The 12,852-nt window shown below is 50.5% G+C and overlaps 1 protein-coding gene across 12 annotated transcripts in view; it reads right to left on the bottom strand.

Annotated features, from left to right (window-relative positions):
- MAP4 (microtubule associated protein 4) overlaps positions 1-12,852 on the bottom strand; it is a 139,131-nt gene that overhangs the window by 97,831 nt on the left and 28,448 nt on the right. The window lies entirely within an intron of this gene.

Below are 12,852 nucleotides of genomic sequence, written 5' to 3'. Positions count from 1 at the left end.
AGGTGAGAGCATCTAAGTGCATCTAGGAGGAAAAAGAAACAAAGCAACTTTTCTCCTGGTTTTGTTTAGAGGAGACACCGGCACAGGGAGTTATTAGCAGGAATATTGTTTCACCAGATCCCCTCGCTCCTTTAAAATCAGCTCCCAGCCCCGTGCAGAACAGACTCTGACTGGGAGACGCAGACAGCTCGGTCATCGTGCCATTTCTCTCGTCCTCACCCAGCCTGCTGTTCTTAGCTGAGGCTCTCAGGAGCACTTAGCGGTGGGCACTGAGGCAGAAGGGAACAGGGCAGCAGGGAGCAGAGAGATGCAAAGTCATCGTCCTTCGGCGCTGCGTTTGCAGGGAGTCACATGAAGAGGACGCCTGCATTTATCCTCCCAAAAAGAGGGCGCCTCAACTGCTGACATTTTACATTTTGTGCACAGACACACCAAGTCTGTGACCTCTTTTTTTCTTTTTTTTTATGCACAAACTAAACCAAGGGGTTTTGTTTGTTTGTTTGCTTTTTCCCCAGTAAGTTAAACAAGTTTGGAGCTGGGCTTCATTTCTGTGGGTGTTCCAAGTTGCAGGACATCACTCCAATTTCCCAGAGGCTCATTCTCAGAGGTAGGGAGATGCAGCTCCAGGAACCTTTAACCTTCAATGGAAAGGCATTAATTTCACAAAATCCCAGCCTGATTGGGGTTGGAGGCCCCGTGGGTCCCTCTGCTCCCAGTCGGAGCCCCCGGAGCTCCGACAGGGGGCAGGGGGAGCCTCCTGGGCTCCAGGCTGAGCAGCCCCAGCTCTCCTGGCCTCTCCTCGCAGCAGAGGGGCTCCAGGCCCTGTGGCATCTTCCCGACCCCACACCGGGCTCTCCCTATCGCGCCCATCAGGATTAGTGAGTGTGGTGTCGTACAGAACCACGCCGTCCTTCAGACAATACATAACGCAGCAAGAAAGCTTCTCGTTGCTCATACAACTTAGCAATTGCTTCCCTTCTTCATGAGGAAGAGCAGTGGCGAGTCCAGAGCAGGTAGATTTGGGGCATTTTGGGGGGCAGGTGTTGCTTTTAGGCCAGGACTGCCACACCACCAGGCAAAGCACTTGCACGATCGCTTCCCTTCTCAGGGCAACTTCATCAGCGGCTTCCTGGTTAAGTACATGAAACAGATGGAGAGTCTCAGCTTCCAAATCCATGCAGAAAACAAATCAGAACATCTCTAATAATAATAATAAGATAATTCTAGCAGGCTGGGAACGGGGGGCAGACATGGGGGTACCCCGAAAACAGACCACAGGGGGCCAGGCACACTGCAAGGTGAGCCTACGAAGCCCGGGCTGCTACAGAGCAGTGAGAGCCCCTGCGCTGCTCACTGATAACCACGCGACAGCCGCAGAGGCTCGATGCAAATCTCAGCTCACTTCCAGCAGCAGCTCGTGGCCGCGCGAGATAAGCGCAGTGCTTGAGCTGCTCGCTTCAGATAGGCTCAGCAAACCTGCAGTTCAGCTCGTCAGCGGGGTGGCACAGAGGAGACAAAGCTTCGGCCACTGCTGCCTCCTCACGGCACGGCTCGCTCACAATCACTTCTCCTTCCTATGCCTGCTATCTCGCAATTCCTGAGGTTCTCGAAGCAATCCCCGAGGTTCTCGAAGCAATCCCCGAGGTTCTCGAGCTGTCTGCAGCCTGTTCAGCCGGGGATAACGGAACGTGCAAGCGAGGGGCTGCGCCAGACCCCAGCAGATAACGAAGCTCCAAGCACTGCTGCTCTGCCCAGGAGAGGACGGTCAGAGGAAGCCTGAGAAGAGGCAGGAATACGAGCAAAAACGCCGACTGGAGTGAAAGCTTGGCTGGAAACCAGACGTGTGCACTTCGGGTAAGGAAAATAAAAGATTAAGTCAAAAATGGAAACAAGCCTAAGGAAGTGGAAGGGGTGGACAGAAGAGGAAAAAGATCAACACAAGAGGAGTGAGACATCGGTCAGCTCCACGTTTCATGAAATTTCGTGAAATGGGCACGGCGAGGTCTGTAATAAATGATGAGCAACCAGCAGAGCAGAAGGGAAACCACCGCAGCGAGGCCACTGGACTGCAGCAGGGAAAGGCACAGGAACAAAACGAGCTCCAGCTGAGCGCTGCTGTTTGTTTTGTTTTTAAAGCGTCCTACCTACAACATTTATAAACTGCAGCTTCACAGTTTCAGAGTTGGCGGCTTAAAATAAGCGCAGTGGTTCCAGTTTCCTGCTGCCTCTGTAAGGATCTAAATAATTCCATTTTTTATTCAGTAGTTCCAACCATTTCTCTGTAGTTGAAAGTGAGGCATTATTTTTGCTGCTAATAGACTCTGCCCTTATACCTCGCTTCCACAACCAGGCTGGGTACAGGGCTGTAATGAACCTTTCTGCTCCAAAAGCTTGAAACATTTTCATCAACTACATTTCCTTGAAGCAAGCAGCCATAAAGCCTATAACGCTGCCTTCACCTCGTGGAATGATTCAGCCAGCAGGAGAATTAGCCAGGACAGACACCAGGCAGCCTCCCATTATTTGCATCTCTTCAGTAGCGTTGGAAAGATTCTCTCAGTTTTCTGCGGATTGGAGACAAATTCGGCTTTCTTCCTACTTTTTAGACATTCATAGCCTGGAGAGCCTCCGTTTGATCAAAGGAGAACGTCTGCAAAGCAAACTGGGCAGACGTCCTGGACTAGCCAGAGGAAAGCCACAAGCTAGCCTCCTCTTTCCACACCTCTACCTACCTGCTGTCAACATAAAAGCTACAATTAAGGCCAGCCTGAGAGCTGAGTCCGACATTTAGCCCAACTAAAGCCACATCTCAGTTTAGAGCTGGACATTTACTTACATTAAAGTCATCTGTCAACTGGCCCCAAGTCAACTGGGTTTAAGAAAGATTTTTTTTTTCTTAAACGGATTTTAAAAGAAATCACAGGAACCGGGAGAAGTCCATGCAGTGGTGGCGATGGCAACAAGGACAATTCAACTCTACCTTCCTCAAGTACTTTTAAAGAGGAACTTTACATTGCTTCAGGACAAAGAGCACAATTTGTCTTTCCGAAGAGCACAGTGCGGAGCCTAACCAGTACAGGGATGCGGACACCAGCTTTCCATCTCCACGCAGCAGCTAAGTCTTCAACATCAGCCAGATCTGCAAAGCACGTCCGAGAAGTTACACAATCCACACAGCATCAAGTAATGAAGCACTCCCAAATGCAAATATAAAAGTCTCAGTGAAGCTGGTAGCTGCTAGAATGGTCTTCAGAGCAACCAGGTACCAAGAGACCTGACAAAAGGACTACATAAATTAAGCTCCCCAAAAAAACCACCCACACACCTCCTTGGAAAACCAAGCAGGCTGTTCCAGCCTCTACAGGGCAAAAGCTGTGTGTTCTGGGATGATGTTTGCCCAGAAACAAACCTTAACGCCAGCAAGGACAGATCAGAGCATCGCTCAGCCTGTTCACCTTCGTGCGTGCATCCACAGCAGACTCCTCCAGGGGGATTGCAGTGCTCTGTCCTGCTCGTTTAAATAAAACACGAGCTTTGCAGCAGCCGTAGGAACAGGCTTGTACAGTGATGAGAAAGTCGGGTCACCGGCGTTGACCTTTGCTGTAATTCAGCGCAGGAATCGATCTTGTTATAGATTTTTAAAGAAGAGGTCTCTGGTGATGCAGCGCATGGCAATAAAGGCCAAAACCCCTCAGGAATCCCAGCCTTGCTCACAGAGGCTGTCATCTGCTGCCCCCAGCCTGCCGATGGACGCAGCCCTCCAGGCTCTGCCTTCCAGACTCAGAGCAAGCAGCAGGGCAGGCAGGTGGCTCCGAAATGGTCACCTTCAGTGCAGGAACCCCCCGGGAGGCTCCTGGGGCTCAGCTCCAGGGCGAGGTGACCGTGAAGGGAGGCGATCCTGCCCGAGCAGCCCCGCCTGTCCTTACAGGAGCCCTTACAGGAGCCCTGTGCATGCACAAACTGGTGGCTGGAGCCAGATCTGTTATTAGCAGAGGGAAAAATGGTAAAACTCCATGTTGGGGAGGGATCTCTGTACCCACTGGCAGGTGCTACGTGCATACCGTATGCCCCCTCCCCCTTGTTTGTTTGCCAATTAGGTAAAAGCAGGTTCAAAATGAAGCCTAAATTCAGCACTTATGCAAACTAAAATAATGAGCCGGAGTCAGATCTCCATCAAAGATGAACGTGGAAGGAATACCCAAATGACAGAGCACCAGTAAAAACCTGTTTGTACCTCTAAATATCTATACACATGAATAGGGGTGCTTGGCTGCACAGCGCTGTGCCGTGGAAGGCTCAGGAGGCGTGAGGAAGACGATGGCACGACTGGCTTTGCTAGGAGCAGAGACGAAGGCAGCTGGAAAGGAGATGAGGAAAAGTCTCCTATGAAAGCCTAGGAAAAGAACAGGATGAGCCCAAAAGCCCTTTCGTTTTACATCTTGAAGGCAAGCCTTAAAAGCAAACCGAAACACCCCCCCCAGCCTCCCCGGGCACACGCACAGCTTGGGGAAGGATCCCTTCCCCTTCCACCCCGCGTCCTGGGACGATGAAGGGCTGCAGGGAGTTCATCAGTACAAGGGCTCCTGCCAAGAACAGAAACAAGACAAGGCTACGTTAAAGAAATGAAGGAACGATTCCAGAACTCGCACCTCTGCCAATCTTGTTCATTCAGGTTTTCAGGTAACCTTCTGGCTCTTCAATTAAGACCTAAAACGACTCTGGGTGCTACGAAGCCAGCTCCAGGAGTCCCAACTCGTCCTGCCATGGAAAGGCAGCCACCGATCCTGCTTCCTAATATACAAACATCTCCCTCCTGCTGCTTCAAAAGCCTCACAAGTTATTACTTGTCTCCGATGGCTTCGGTTTGTCTCCTGTGCAGGGCCCCAAGTCAGCGCAGTAGGAAGAACCTGACTCGCAGAACCGTGCACACAACCAGCACTGTTCTAGAGGGTCAGCTCCAAAAGCAAGAATTTCACGTACGTACCGCGAGGCTGCCGGTTTCTCACTACTCCTCACCTTCCTCCTGCACAGCAAGGCACGTAACCATGCGGCTTTAAGGCAAAAACAAGTCGTATCAAGAAAAACCTTGCACACGCTGGCACTTTGTTAAAGCCTTTGGGCTTTGCTAGCTGGCTGAAGCCACTCTTCCAGGTGAGAGCTGGTCCTAACGAGGAGCTCCCAAACCAGGGCACCACAATTCCAGCCCTGCTCAGCAGCACGCGGTCACAGCGAGGAGCCTCATGAAACGGGAGGGGAAGAGTCCTATGAAGTCACGCGGCTTCTTATTGCTCAATTTTTCACTTTTTCATTGTTGTAAGATCTCTGGTCTGAAGTTTTTATCCCTTTAGTCATATCCCAGCAAAGCCCAGGGTGCTGAGGGGTGAATGGGAGAGCCCAACACCTCGCCAGCAGCTGGGAGCGGCCGAGCTGCTGCACCCCATGTGTGGGGTGAGCACGGCCCCACTGCGCCTTCCCACCAGCACCAGAGCAGGCACAGCACAGGCACACCTCTGCCTGCTGCATCCACGGTGATTCACCACTCCTGGAGCACTCCGGATAACTCTATTGTAGTAATTTGTTACCCAACTCGGGTTTGGACTACGAGACTCCTTCCCTTTGAGATAAAAAACTGTCAGTGATGTAAGATCACCTACACCAACTCGTAATGTGTGCTCTTATGAAAATCAAAGGCACCGTATCGGGTTTTATGCCTTCGTGCATTTCCTTTGGGGAACTTGTTCCCAAAGTGTTGCTTTAGGGAAGGCAGGAGAGGTCATGGAACAGGCCCACTTACTGCTCTGAAAGCTCGGAGTTGCTGATGAACCTGAGGGGGCTGGACTTACTCGTTTGCTGCTCTTGCTCTCTAAGATAACATCCTGGGACTCCAGGGCAATCACATTCACAGCATCACTTCTCTGGCACGCAGCACTTCAGTGGCACAGAGCAGCCCCTGCTTCTTCCACAGACCTCAGGAGGAAATCCAGCGTGCACAGACAATTTTCCTGCCCAGTGAGACCCAGGTTGCCAAGTCAGACTTCAGACTCCGTTGCAGTTTTCCATCTGTTACAACCCCTTTTGGGCTTAATTCCTGCTCTCTCTGCTTGGGGTGGAGAGGTACTTTTCACAGAACTCATCTTCTCTCTGTGCAGGGAAGTAACCACGTGCAGCATGCCCAGAATGAGATGCACAGGAACTACAGGGATGAAGCCTCCAATGCTCTTTATCAGACGCTTACCAGCTGGGCAAAGCCAAGACAGGAACTCCTTTTGCTAGCTGGCATCGAAAAGCCTGATTCTGGTCACAGTGCTCACGAAGGAAAAAAAACTCCAGGCATTTAAGAGATTAATTCCACCGCATCCCTGGGAATTAGGCTTAAATTGCTCTGGGTTTGTCTAAAATCCTGCAGTGAGTTCTGGAATCTCCCCATGGCAGCAGAGCTCCTGCACTGACCAACGCTACGGGGTGAAGTCGGAACCAAAGGCAAATTGTCCACATCGCTGTAACCCCTGGAAGGACAACAAAACAGGAGGAATCCCACCCAAACTCATCCTAAGGGGGTGGAGAAGCCTCCTGGGAACCAAGGGGAAATCTCTGAAGAAGGGCAGGGAAGGGGGAGCCTCACATACCAAGGTGGCTTTGCATCAGCCGGGCCCCAGCCAGCCAAAAACCAGAGCCAGGCGGCTGTAGGAAGAGTGACAGCTGTAAAAATTAAAATCAGCTCAACAGACCTGTTCCAACCCTGACATCACTTGCACCCATTCCCCAAAAATGTGGCATGTATCCGTGCCTTCAAAGAGCGTTTTATTAGCGTTAATTATACTTAAGCACAGCGAGATAAGAGACTACCAGCCTCCCGAATGATTTCCTTCCTTTGGGCAATTTCATTCCTATTAACCACTCGGCAAAGATGGGGTAAGACCGTCCAAGTTAGATTGCTCCATTATGAGCTGTACGGCTTCCAAGCTGATAAAAAGTCACGTTAATAAACTTGCCTTAAGTTACAGCAGGAGAGATGCTCTGCCAGAGCAGCTTCGCTGGGAGGACGAGAATAACTTTCCTATAAGCCCCGGCAGGGATTAGGGCCTCTGGAAGGTGGGGATTAATGGGCTTGGCCGGCCTTCAAAAAAGCCACATGGAAGATGAGTTCATAGATAATAACTGTGAGGGACTTTCAAGTGTCTGGCTGAGCACAGGCCTACGAGCATTGAAATAAGAGCCCTAAAAAAGGCTGGTATGTCATCTCCAAAGCCCTAAACGCTTCTCGAAGGGAAATAAGAGGGCTCTGCCCACCTTCGGCGCAGGCTTGGAGGTTTTAGCTAAGAAAGAGGTGGTTTCAGAGCTGATTTCAAAAGAAAACAAAGTCCTACTTGCGTGCCAGCCTGCGAGGCGTTTCAGAGGAGAGGGGATTTTCGGAGCCGCAGCAGAGCAGCGGCACCAAATAAGGTTTTGCAGCATCAATCAGCGCGGGAAGAGCCTCCCGCCGGCTCCTGGCAGCAAAGAGAGGGCGAGACAACAGCATAGGGCAGGGTACGAAAAGCCTGGCTGTGAGCAGAGCACTTTCTTTTTTTCTTTCTTTCTTTCTGTGTTGCACATGGACTGCTAAGCCACAAAGCAAACAGGCAAGGCGAGCAGCTGTTGCTGTCAGCTGCTTTCCTTTAATAGCACACGCATCAGAAAGGAAAGCAGCTCCGACCTCACGGAAGGCAAAACACAGAAAATAATGCCTTGGACTTTTCCTACAGAGTCCTTTTCCTTGGGAGGGGGAAAGGCAGGCGCATTTCTAATGGGATCAATCAGCGATTCCCATTTTTATCAGGCATTCTTCCTCCCCCGAGATCATCTCGCTGCCAAGGCCTGGGAATGACGGCTCGAGTGCACGCAGAGGGAAGAGTTTCAGTGCAGAAGTTCAGCTCAGTCACTCAGTCCTCCCTTCAGCTCCTCTACATTCATCCTACTCCACGTTTGTCTTATATGTGCTGTTCCCAGAATGAGTTATGCTTACTTGACAATCTCAGCTTTCATTTTAAGACGATTTCTTCTGTTACCGTACTGCTTTCTTCCCAAGCAGCACGAACACTGCAGCTACAAACCCAGAGACGTGAAAGAACTCACGAGTCATGCTGGGAGAAGAATGATTTTTCAGAGATCCAGTTCAGATTAATTCTGGCTGTAGCAGTGCTGCTCAGGCTCTCGATACTTTCACGAATTCTGTGGTTTGCCTCATCTACATATAAGCATCTAAGAGGGTCGCGGGGAAAGTAAAGACCAGAGAAGACAGATATTCTGAGATGAAGTGAAACAATAAAGTGCTCAAAGAGTAAAATCTGCAACCATTAAATAGCATTTAAATGTTACACTCGTATGATGCACACGTCAATAAGTTTACTGCTATAAGTCCCCAAAATTGGGAGCGAAGCATTCTGTAGAACAGCCGAGGCGATCGAGCTTGTGGAAACAGCCTGGCAGGAAGAGGCCAGAGACCCAGCAGCTCTGCTCCCCTATTTCACAAGGGGTATCAAGGGTAAATCGAGCCACAGGTGGCACTGAAAGAGCTCACATCCAGCTGCTGGAGGCCACCTTTATGTACACAGCGACGATCTGATGGCCACGAGAAAGGCTGGGCACCACCTGCAAGCAAACCGACCCCTGGAGAAGCGCCCCAACATCCCCAGCTGGTGTTACCCAAAAAGCAAGGCAAAATCTGAGCAAGTAGCATAAAACACGACAGGTTGCACGGAATAGGAGCTATGAAAACAGAAGCACTTTGCTTGGCAACTGGGTGCACACAGTCACTGCTTCCAGGAACTCCGTTTACATACAAGCTTTACTCCTTTACCTATACAGAATAATCCTCGTTATGTTGGTGACTGCATTAGAGCAGCTACTTCACTTTAATTAAACTAAGCACCTCTTGACAGCCTAATTACATAGCATGAGAACCTGTAGATCAGGACACAGAACTGGTAGCTTCCAAATGAAAAGGCTGCCTAGTGAACTATTTCCATCAGTGACAGCTCACCACCAGCTGGATGTCTGCGCCAGATGAGTGAAACAGCAAATCTACGGATGCTTTTTCAGGCAAATGACTTGCAAAGAACAAAATATTTGAAAGCTTTCGCTATCGGAAGTTCAAAAGCTCCCGAGGAATGCAACGAACCACACATCTAGGCGAAGAAACAAGTTCCAGCTCTTGTGACTTCTGCAAAGCCTCACCATAGAAAGTGGTGGCTTATGGACTCGTCAGGTGCCCTGGCGCACCGTGCCCTGCCCTGGGGCTCCTGCCAACTGACAGAGGTGCCCCAAAAGGGATCTGGAAGTAGAACAGACACCTGAACTAGCTGGGAGATAGGGGGTTGCCATTTCAAAACCACAACAAAGCCCTCTGGAACCAGACATTTAAGAAGGAGAAACAAACGCTCTATTAGTGCCTAGCCCCGGTTTTGGAGCACCAGGCGGCACGGAGCTCTGCAGCACAGCTCAGAGGGAGCCGGGCCCATTCCACTTTGCCCCCGTCAGGTCCTTCAGCCAGGAACGAGCCGGTCCCTGCACTCACGGGGAGGCCTCGCAGCTGCCCATGAATTCATGAAGTCCCTGGGCAGTGCTAGGGTGGGAGCAGAGCATAACCAGAGGACCAAGAGCCGTAGAGCCCGCTGCTCCTTCTGTGTCCCTCTGTTTTTTGTTTGTTTTTCTTTTTTACTTTTAGGTAGGGATATTTCTGTCTACACATAAGCGGGGAAAATAAAATCAGAAGTCCTTTCAAACCAAGGTGGAACGTAGATCAACGTTCCTGGGCACCTCTACAAGAGGGACTGGAGTCTTTGGCTACGAACAGCTCATGGAAGGATTTGCTAGAAGCCTGGAAGTAAATACTGCCTCTGACAGGATGAGACACTCCTCTTGGAGCAAAATGCAGGTGGAGAGAAGTTAGAAGTGCTCAGCAAGGCGCTCGGTAGCACGTTACCAGGTACCCAAGATGCAGGCTGAGGCCCAACGTGAAACACCGCTGGGCTGGAAACGCAGCAAGTACGATCACGTCTCCTTTCCCAAGGTTAGTTATCAGATTCTGCAATGATAAAAATAGACTGTTGGGAAAGCACTGTGTCATCGTGCACCGGCGAACCGAGCAGCAAGGAAAAGCAGGAGGCTACGTGCCAGGCCCTTCTGCTTCCTGCGGACTCGCAGCTTATCCCTGCGGAGCACGGGGAGGCCGCTCCCCAGCGGCACGCCATCTTCGCTCTCCCCCGGGCAGGGAAGTAACCCCTGCTCTCACGTGATGTTTATTCTTAGCTAAGTAAAAATCCCCGGGATCCTCTCGAAGTTCAGCCATGCAGCTGGCCGAGCGCCATAAGAGCATCACGGAGCGGCCGCGCTCGGGGCCGGGAGCAGCATTAGTGCAGCAGGGGCGCATTAATGGTGTTACGGGCGGTGGGTTACGCAAGGAGGCACTGCAGAGAAATAACTCGCCCCAGAAAGTTGTTACTGCCGTGCAGGGCTCAGGAGAGGCTCTGGGTATAAAAAGCAGCACATGACAGCCTACGGTTTGAGGTCAGTTTAACTCTCTAACCTGCAAACAGCTCGACCCAACCCCTCCCAAGCTGTAGAAGACCAAGCGTTACTATTTGAACCTTTCCACTGTCTTGAGCTAGTTTTAATGGCAAAATTCACCATGACAAAACTCATACCCAGCTAAGAAAGCTACCAGCATCAGCTACTAGTGACCCACGGTGCTACAAGAACCACACTCAGGAAGCAGCTTTCTAAAATAATTGCAAGCTGAGGTCTGGGAGAACAACGCTGCAGCCGGTGAAGGCACCGCCCCCATTTATTAGTTACTCTTTTTATTAATTATCCTCTTAAGACACTCACTCAAGCATCACAAGCGGATGAACGCAGAGTTAGTTCAACTAGAAGGCTGCCTGCACGGTTTTCTGGCTACAGGTTTAGGTAAAGTGGAGAAAAACAGCAAGATGTCCCGTTAGCCTGTGCTTGCATGAGGCTGGAGCACAGGAGAGTGTTGAAGGGCCCTTACCTTACCTCTGTCTTAACACATACATGAGAGTACTTGTGGGTTTTTTTGCTCACATCCTTTGGTTTTTGACATCTGATGGCACAGCACTGGGAGGAAGAGTACTCATTTCTGAAATTCGTTAATGCAGAAGAGTAATTTCCACCTTCCAAAATGCATGCAGGAAGCCACCAGAGGAGGAAGGGAGTAGCTGCTGCAGTTCAACCACTATTGTATTTACGTTTCCGTGCTCTTGATAGCAAATACATTCAGCCACGGCTTAAAAACAAGGCATTGGTTAGAAAACAAAGGCTGGGTCTTCGATGAAAGAGATCAATAAAAAAAAATCAGGTTTCCCTGCAATGTTATCAGGTACAGCCTCCGAGTTTCTGCAGGGAATGGTTCACTGCCTTATTGCAGGTACGGCTGCTGCCAGCATCCACGGCTTTGTGCCCTCTGACACAGGCTGCTTCCCCTCCAAAAAGAGGGAGATAAGGGCCAAACAGCGCGGTATGGTACTGAACAACCCCCTCCCCTGCCTTATTTTTCATTTTTTAAGGATTAAAATAAAGGGTTCTGCCCACAGCTCTTCAGGGAACTCAAACTACACGTTGTAGGTGATGTATTAGCGTTGCCTTCTTCCCAAGGCTTCTCTCACTTCAAGGGCTAAACCTCGAGTCTGTTCCCACTATTCTCAAACTAAAAGGCCAGTGCCATCCTCAGCCCCTTTTTGAAAGGGTGGCTGCCTAATGCAGTAGCTCCTCGTCCAGCAAACCACAGAAAATCCTCCTGCAGCACAAGAAGTCACTCCACTTGCTGAAGGACAGGGGCAGAGAAGTTTCCCCGTCTGGGCGAGCTCCCCAGCAGGATGGGACCAGGGAGTCACACAGCAAGGAGCAGCCACTTACTCCTACTATAAGTACAGCAGCCCCAATCTAGCTCGCTTTTTATCAATAACATTGATCCTAAAGATGTGCTTTTGTGCTCATTTCCTTCCAGCTAAAGCAGCTGCACAAGAAATAAATTAATCCAGCAGGAAATGTTTGCAGAAGTACTTACTACGCATGTTACAACACAATAACCAAATGAAATTGGAGGTGCCACGAGAGTCCTAGTACTTGTCCAGTACTTGGAGTTTAGGCAAGATGACCAAGGTGAAACTGTCCTTGGTGAAACCAGCTCCTGACAGAACAAGCAGGCAGGGTTTGAGAGGAACAGGTTCTCGGTTTTGCTTCGTAAGGAACCCCAGACACTCCTCTGGGTGGTCAGGTCACCCAACGAGACCCAAGCGACGGCCGGACCCGCACAAACACCTCTCCTTCCTGCTGCTCTCCTGGGCTCCCCCGAGGACAGCGGGGAGGAAGCTGCCTTTATTCATTCAGCAGTCAATGAGCGTGGATTAGACGTTCCCGGATAAGTTACTTCAGGAAGCATTTTTAGCTGCTGAATGCAGTCTGTGGGAAACACCTGTGTGGTTCCATGTCCTGAAACCACGGAACAACAAACGTTGAAAGGTGCAACTCCGAGTATGGCCGGGGCTCTGCGAGTCAGCGTATATTGTAACTTGGGTTTGTGCATGGAAAAAAGGAGGAAAATGAGACCGTAGCGAACTCACCACCTCGAACAACTTGGGGGCTAACAACACGACCAAGGAAATTCAAGTCTGAGGTCAATTCAAGACGTGCCAGGAGCCTGGCAGACATACAGCCACACCAAAGCCAAGTGGAAAGGAAAACTCAACAGAACACGCAGGGAGGACAGTGCAGGGCTCTTCCACCCCGGTGTCATCGCTGTACAGCTGTGTGGAGCACCAGCTCCACTCTGCCTCCCGTGACCTCTTTTGCTCC

This window comes from Anas acuta, chromosome 2 (assembly GCF_963932015.1).
Source record: "Anas acuta chromosome 2, bAnaAcu1.1, whole genome shotgun sequence".
In the NCBI taxonomy this organism is placed as follows: Eukaryota; Metazoa; Chordata; class Aves; order Anseriformes; family Anatidae; genus Anas; species Anas acuta.
Note: the sequence above shows the minus strand (reverse complement) of the source record. Positions and strands in the feature narration are given on the sequence as shown.